Source organism: Penaeus vannamei, chromosome 41 (assembly GCF_042767895.1).
Source record: "Penaeus vannamei isolate JL-2024 chromosome 41, ASM4276789v1, whole genome shotgun sequence".
Classification (NCBI taxonomy): Eukaryota; Metazoa; Arthropoda; class Malacostraca; order Decapoda; family Penaeidae; genus Penaeus; species Penaeus vannamei.
This window is the reverse complement of record NC_091589.1, coordinates 25425950-25433449: the sequence shown is the minus strand read 5'-3', so window position 1 is coordinate 25433449 and position 7500 is coordinate 25425950. Positions and strand designations below refer to the sequence as shown.

The 7500-nt window shown below is 32.9% G+C and overlaps 1 protein-coding gene across 1 annotated transcript in view; it reads right to left on the bottom strand.

Annotated features, from left to right (window-relative positions):
• Positions 1-7500, bottom strand: part of LOC138860410 (AT-rich binding protein-like) — a 13540-nt gene that overhangs the window by 676 nt on the left and 5364 nt on the right. The window lies entirely within an intron of this gene.

Genomic DNA, 7500 nt, shown 5'->3' with positions numbered 1-7500 from the left:
AGAAGGGAAGGCGTTAGACCTCGCTCGCGCTCTCCGGTGCTCGCTCTCGCTCTCTCTGGGGTCTGTCTCTGCCTCTCTCTCTCTCTGTCCCTCTGTCTTTTTCTCTTTTTCTCTGTCTCTCTGTCTCTATCTCTGTCTGTCTCTGTCTGTCTGTCTGTCTCTCTCTGGGGCCTCTCTCTGTCTCTGTCTCTCTCTCTCTCTGGGGCCTGTCTCTGTCTCTGTCTCTCTCTCTCTGGGGTCTGTCTCTGTCTCTCTCTCTCTGGGGTCTGTCTCTGTCTCTGGCTCTCTCTCTTCTCTCTCTCTGTCCCTCTGTCTTTTTCTCTGTCTCTCTGTTTTTCCTCTCAGTCTCTCTGTCTCTATCTCTCCCTGTCTCTGTCTGTCTCTCTCTCTCTGGGGTCTGTCTCTGCCTCTCTCTCTCTCTCTTCTCTCTCTCAGTCCCTCTGTCTTTTTCTCTGTCTCTCTGTTTTTCCTCTCAGTCTCTCTGTCTCTATCTCTCCCTGTCTCTCTCTGTCTATGTGTCTGTCTGTCTGTCTGTCTCTCTCTCTGGGGTCTGTCTCTGCCTCTCTCTCTCTCTCTTCTCTCTCTCATTCCCTCTGTCTTTTTCTCTGCCTCTCTGTTTTTCCTCTCAGTCTCTCTGTCTCTGTCTCTCCCTGTCTCTCTCTGTCTCTGTGTCTGTCTGTCTGTCTGTCTCTCTCTCTGGGGTCTGTCTCTGTCTCTCTCTCTTCTCTCTCTCAGTCCCTCTGTCTTTTTCTCTGTCTCTCTGTTTTTCCTCTCAGTCTCTCTGTCTCTGTCTCTGTCTGTCTGTCTGTCTCTCTCTCTCTCGCGTCTGTCTCTCTCTCTCTCTCTCAGTCTCTGTCCTTTTCTCTCTCTCTCTCTCTCTCTCTCTCTCTCTCTCTCTCTCTCTCTCTCTCTCTCTCTCTCTCTCTCTCTCTCTCCCTCTCCCTCTCTCTCTCTGCATGTGTATGTCTGTGTGTGACGAGAGAAAGACTGTGTGTCAGACATCCTTGTGCGTACTCGTATCCAAAGTACACACAACCATGTCTTGAAATATTGAAATTATCCAACATACCCAACACTTTTTGGACCTAAACGCTTCCACCTTCAGTTACCCAATCCCATAAGAAAGAAAGAAAAGAAAAAGAAAAGAGAAGAAAGAAAGATAAAAGAAAAACAAGAAAAAAGAGAAAGAAAAGAGAAAAAGAAAGATAAAAGAAAAAAAGAAAAAATAACAAAGAAAGATAAAAGAAAAAAGATAAGGATAAAACAAGAAAAAAAGAAAAAGATTGAAGGAAAGACAGAAAAAAAGAAAAAGATTGAAGGAAAGACAAAAAAAGAAAAAGATTGAAGGAAAGACAGAAAAAAAGAAAAGATTGAAGGAAAGACAGAAAAAAGAAAAAGATTGAAGGAAAGACAGAAAAAAAGAAAAGATTGAAGGAAAGAGAAAAAAAGAAAAAGATTGAAGGAAAGACAGAAAAAATAAAAAGATTGAAGGAAAGACAGAAAAAAAGAAAAAGATTGAAGGATGGACAGAAAAAAGAAAAAGATTGAAGGAAAGACAGAAAAAAAGAAAAAGATTGAAGGAAAGACAGAAAAAAAGAAAAGATTGAAGGAAAGACAGAAAAAAAGAAAAAGATTGAAGGAAAGACAGAAAAAAAGAAAAGATTGAAGGAAAGACAGAAAAAAAGAAAAAGATTGAAGGAAAGACAGAAGAAAAGAAAAGATTGAAGGAAAGACAGAAAAAAAGAAAAAGATTGAAGGAAAGACAGAAAAAGAAAAAGATTGAAGGAAAGACAGAAAAAAAAGAAAAAGATTGAAGGAAAGACAGAAAAAAAAGAAAAAGATTGAAGGAAAGACAGAAAAAAAGAAAAAGATTGAAGGAAAGACAGAAAAAGAAAAAGATTGAAGGAAAGACAGAAAAAAAGAAAAAGATTGAAGGAAAGACAGAAAAAAAGAAAAAGATTGAAGGAAAGACAGAAAAAAAGAAAAAGATTGAAGGAAAGACAGAAAAAAAGATTGAAGGAAAGACAGAAAAAAAGAAAAAGATTGAAGGAAAGACAGAAAAAAGAAAAAGATTGAAGGAAAGACAGAAAAAAGAAAAGATTGAAGGAAAGACAGAAAAAAAGAAAAGATTGAAGGAAAGACAGAAAAAAAGAAAAGATTGAAGGAAAGACAGAAAAAAGAAAAAGATTGAAGGAAAGACAGAAGAAAAGAAAAGATTGAAGGAAAGAGAAAAAAAGAAAAAGATTGAAGGAAAGACAGAAAAAAAAGATTGAAGGAAAGACAGAAAAAAGAAAAAGACTGAAGGAAAGAGAAAAAAAGAAAAGATTGAAGGAAAGACAGAAAAAAAGAAAAGATTGAAGGAAAGACAGAAAAAAAGAAAAGATTGAAGGAAAGACAGAAAAAAGAAAAAGATTGAAGGAAAGACAGAAGAAAAGAAAAGATTGAAGGAAAGAGAAAAAAAGAAAAAGATTGAAGGAAAGACAGAAAAAAAAGATTGAAGGAAAGACAGAAAAAAGAAAAAGACTGAAGGAAAGAGAAAAAAAGAAAAAGATTGAAGGAAAGACAAAAAAAGAAAAAGATTGAAGGAAAGACAGAAAAAAAGAAAAAGATTGAAGGAAAGACAGAAAAAAGAAAAGATTGAAGGAAAGACAGAAAAAAAGAAAAGATTGAAGGAAAGACAGAAAAAAAGAAAAAGATTGAAGGAAAGACAGAAAAAAGAAAAAGATTGAAGGAAAGACAGAAAAAAGAAAAAGATTGAAGGAAAGACAGAAAAAAAGAAAAAGATTGAAGGAAAGACAAAAAAAAAGAAAAGATTGAAGGAAAGACAGAAAAAAAGAAAAGATTGAAGGAAAGACAGAAAAAAAGAAAAGATTGAAGGAAAGACAGAAGAAAAGAAAAAGACTGAAGGAAAGACAGAAAAAAAGAAAAAGATTGAAGGAAAGACAGAAAAAAAGAAAAGATTGAAGGAAAGACAGAAAAAAAGAAAAAGATTGAAGGAAAGACAGAAAAAAAGAAAAGATTGAAGGAAAGACAGAAAAAAAGAAAAGATTGAAGGAAAGACAGAAAAAAAGAAAAAGATTGAAGGAAAGACAGAAAAAAAGAAAAAGATTGAAGGAAAGACAGAAAAAAGAAAAGATTGAAGGAAAGACAGAAAAAAAGAAAAAGATTGAAGGAAAGACAGAAAAAAGAAAAGATTGAAGGAAAGACAGAAAAAAGAAAAGATTGAAGGAAAGACAGAAAAAAGAAAAGATTGAAGGAAAGACAGAAAAAAAGAAAAAGATTGAAGGAAAGACAGAAAAAAGAAAAGATTGAAGGAAAGACAGAAAAAAAGAAAAGATTGAAGGAAAGACAGAAAAAAAGAAAAGATTGAAGGAAAGACAGAAAAAAAGAAAAGATTGAAGGAAAGACAGAAAAAAAGAAAAGATTGAAGGAAAGACAGAAAAAAAGAAAAAGATTGAAGGAAAGACAGAAAAAAAGAAAAGATTGAAGGAAAGACAGAAAAAAAGAAAAAGATTGAAGGAAAGACAGAAAAAAAGAAAAGATTGAAGGAAAGACAGAAAAAAAGAAAAGATTGAAGGAAAGACAGAAAAAAAGAAAAAGATTGAAGGAAAGACAGAAAAAAAGAAAAAGATAGAAGGAAAGACAGAAAAAAGAAAAGATTGAAGGAAAGACAGAAAAAAGAAAAGATTGAAGGAAAGACAGAAAAAAAGAAAAAGATTGAAGGAAAGACAGAAAAAAGAAAAAGATTGAAGGAAAGACAGAAAAAAAGATTAAAGGAAAGACAGAAAAAGAAAAAGATTGAAGGAAAGACAGAAAAAAAGAAAAAGATTGAAGGAAAGACAGAAAAAAAGAAAAAGATTGAAGGAAAGACAGAAAAAAAGATTGAAGGAAAGACAGAAAAAGAAAAAGATTGACGGAAAGACAGAAAAAATAAAAAGATTGAAGGAAAGACAGAAAAAAGAAAAAGATTGAAGGAAAGACAGAAAAAAGAAAAGATTGAAGGAAAGACTGAAAAAAAGAAAAGATTGAAGGAAAGACAGAAAAAAGAAAAAGATTGAAGGAAAGACAGAAAAAAGAAAAAGATTGAAGGAAAGACAGAAAAAAAGAAAAAGATTAAAGGAAAGACAGAAAAAAAGAAAAAGATTGAAGGAAAGACAGAAAAAATCAAATAAATTGAAGGAAAGACAGAAAAAAAGAAAAGATTGAAGGAAAGACAGAAAAAAAGAAAAAGATTGAAGGAAAGACAGAAAAAAAGAAAAAGATTGAAGGAAAGACAGAAAAAAAGAAAAGATTGAAGGAAAGACAGAAAAAAGAAAAAGATTAAAGGAAAGACAGAAAAAAAGAAAAAGATTGAAGGAAAGACAAAAAAAGATTGAAGGAAAGACAGAAAAAAGAAAAGATTGAAGGAAAGACAGAAAAAAGAAAAAGATTAAAGGAAAGACAGAAAAAAAGAAAAAGATTGAAGGAAAGACAGAAAAAAAGAAAAGATTGAAGGAAAGACAGAAAAAAAGAAAAAGATTGAAGGAAAGACAGAAAAAAAGAAAAAGATTGAAGGAAAGACAGAAAAAAAAGATTGAAGGAAAGACAGAATAAATAAAAAGATTGAAGGAAAGACAGAAAAAAGAAAAAGATTGAAGGAAAGACAGAAAAAAAGAAAAAGACTGAAGGAAAGACAGAAAAAAGAAAAAGATTGAAGAAGACAGAAAAAAAGAAAAGATTGAAGGAAAGGCAGAAAAAAAGAAAAAGATTGAAGGAAAGACAGAAAAAAAGAAAAGATTGAAGGAAAGACAGAAAAAAAGAAAAGATTGAAGGAAAGACAGAAAAAAGAAAAAGATTGAAGGAAAGACAGAAAAAAAGAAAAAGATTGAAGGAAAGACAGAAAAAAAGAAAAGATTGAAGGAAAGACAGAAAAAAGAAAAAGATTGAAGGAAAGACAGAAAAAAAGAAAAGATTGAAGGAAAGACAGAAAAAAGAAAAAGATTGAAGGAAAGACAGAAAAAAGAAAAAGATTGAAGGATGGACAGAAAAAAGAAAAAGATTGAAGGAAAGACAGAAAAAATAGAAAAAGATTGAAGGAAAGACAGAAAAAAGAAAAAGATTGAAGGAAAGACAGAAAAAAAGAAAAAGATTGAAGGAAAGAAAGAAAAAAGAAAAAGATTGAAGGAAAGACAGAAAAAAAGAAAAAGATTGAAGGAAAGACAGAAAAAAAGAAAAGATTGAAGGAAAGACAGAAAAAAGAAAAAGATTGAAGGAAAGACAGAAAAAAAGAAAAGATTGAAGGAAAGACAGAAAAAAGAAAAAGATTGAAGGAAAGACAGAAAAAAAAGATTGAAGGAAAGACAGAAAAAAAAAGATTGAAGGAAAGACAGAAAAAAGAAAAAGATTGAAGGAAAGACAGAAAAAAGAAAAAGATTGAAGGAAAGACAGAAAAAAAGAAAAAGATTGAAGGAAAGACAGAAAAAAAGAAAAAGATTGAAGGAAAGACAGAAAAAAGAAAAAGATTGAAGGAAAGACAGAAAAAAAGAAAAAGATTGACGGAAAGACAGAAAAAAAGAAAAAGATTGAAGGAAAGACAGAAAAAAAGAAAAAGATTGAAGGAAAGACAGAAGAAAAGAAAAGATTGAAGGAAAGACAGAAAAAAAGAAAAGATTGAAGGAAAGACAGAAAAAAAGAAAAGATTGAAGGAAAGACAGAAGAAAAGAAAAAGATTGAAGGAAAGACAGAAAAAGAAAAAGATTGAAGGAAAGACAGAAAAAAGAAAAGTTTGAAGGAAAGACAGAAAAAAGAAAAAGATTGAAGGAAAGACAGAAAAAAAAGATTGAAGGAAAGACAGAAAAAGAAAAAGATTGAAGGAAAGACAGAAAAAAAGAAAAAGATTGAAGGAAAGACAGAAAAAAAGAAAAGATTGAAGGAAAGACAGAAAAAAGAAAAGATTGAAGGAAAGACAGAAAAAAAGAAAAGATTGAAGGAAAGACAGAAAAAAGAAAAAGATTGAAGGAAAGACAGAAAAAAGAAAAAGATTGAAGGAAAGACAGAAAAAAGAAAAAGATTGAAGGAAAGACAGAAAAAAGAAAAAGATTGAAGGAAAGACAGAAAAAAGAAAAAGATTGAAGGAAAGACAGAAAAAAAAAGATTGAAGGAAAGACAGAAAAAAAGAAAAGATTGAAGGAAAGACAGAAAAAAAAAGATTGAAGGAAAGACAGAAAAAAGAAAAGATTGAAGGAAAGACATAAAAAAAGAAAAAGATTGAAGGAAAGACAGAAAAAAGAAAAAGATTGAAGGAAAGACAGAAAAAAAGAAAAAGATTGAAGGAAAGACAGAAAAAAAGAAAAAGATTGAAGGAAAGACAGAAAAAAAAGATTGAAGGAAAGACAGAAGAAAAGAAAAGATTGAAGGAAAGACAGAAAAAAAGAAAAAGATTGAAGGAAAGACAGAAAAAAGAAAAAGACTGAAGGAAAGACAGAAAAAAAAAGATTGAAGGAAAGACAGAAAAAAAGAAAAGATTGAAGGAAAGACAGAAAAAAGAAAAAGACTGAAGGAAAGACAGAAAAAAAAGATTGAAGGAAAGACAGAAAAAAAGAAAAGATTGAAGGAAAGACAGAAAAAAAGAAAAAGATTGAAGGAAAGACAGAAAAAAGAAAAAGATTGAAGGAAAGACAGAAAAAAGAAAAAGATTGAAGGAAAGACAGAAAAAAAGAAAAAGATTGAAGGAAAGACAGAAGAAAATAAAAGATTGAAGGAAAGACAGAAAAAAAGAAAAGATTGAAGGAAAGACAGAAAAAAAGAAAAGATTGAAGGAAAGACAGAAAAAAGAAAAAGATTGAAGGAAAGACAGAAAAAAAAGAAAAGATTGAAGGAAAGACAGAAAAAACGAAAAAGATTGAAGGAAAGACAGAAAAAAAGAAAAGATTGAAGGAAAGACAGAAAAAAAGAAAAAGATTGAAGGAAAGACAGAAAAAAAAGATTGAAGGAAAGACAGAAAAAAGAAAAAGATTGAAGGAAAGACAGAAAAAAGAAAAAGATTGAAGGAAAGACAGAAAAAAGAAAAAAGAAAGGAATAAGAAAAAAAAAAGAAAAAAAAAAAATATGCATATCTACATCCCCCAAAACCCTCATTCCCTCCCCCTCTCCCCACCTCCCCCTCTCTCCCCCTCTTTCCCCACCTCCCCTCCACCCTTCCCCCTCTCCCCACCTCCCCTTCCCCCTTTCCCTCTCCCCACCTCCCCCTTCCCCTTCCCCTCTCCCCACCTCCCCCTCCCCCTCCCCCCTCTCCCCACTTCCCCCTTCCCCACCTCCCCTACCTCCTCTCCCCACCTCCCCTTCCCCCCCTCCCCCTCTCTCCCCCTCTCCCCCCTCTCCCCACCTCCCCCTCTCCCTCTCCCCACCTCCCCCTCTCCCTCTCCCCACCTCCCCCCTCCCTCTCCCCACCTCCCCCTTCCCCTCTCCCCACCTCCCCCTCCCCACCTCCCCTTCCCCTCCCCCCTCTCCCCACCTCCCCTT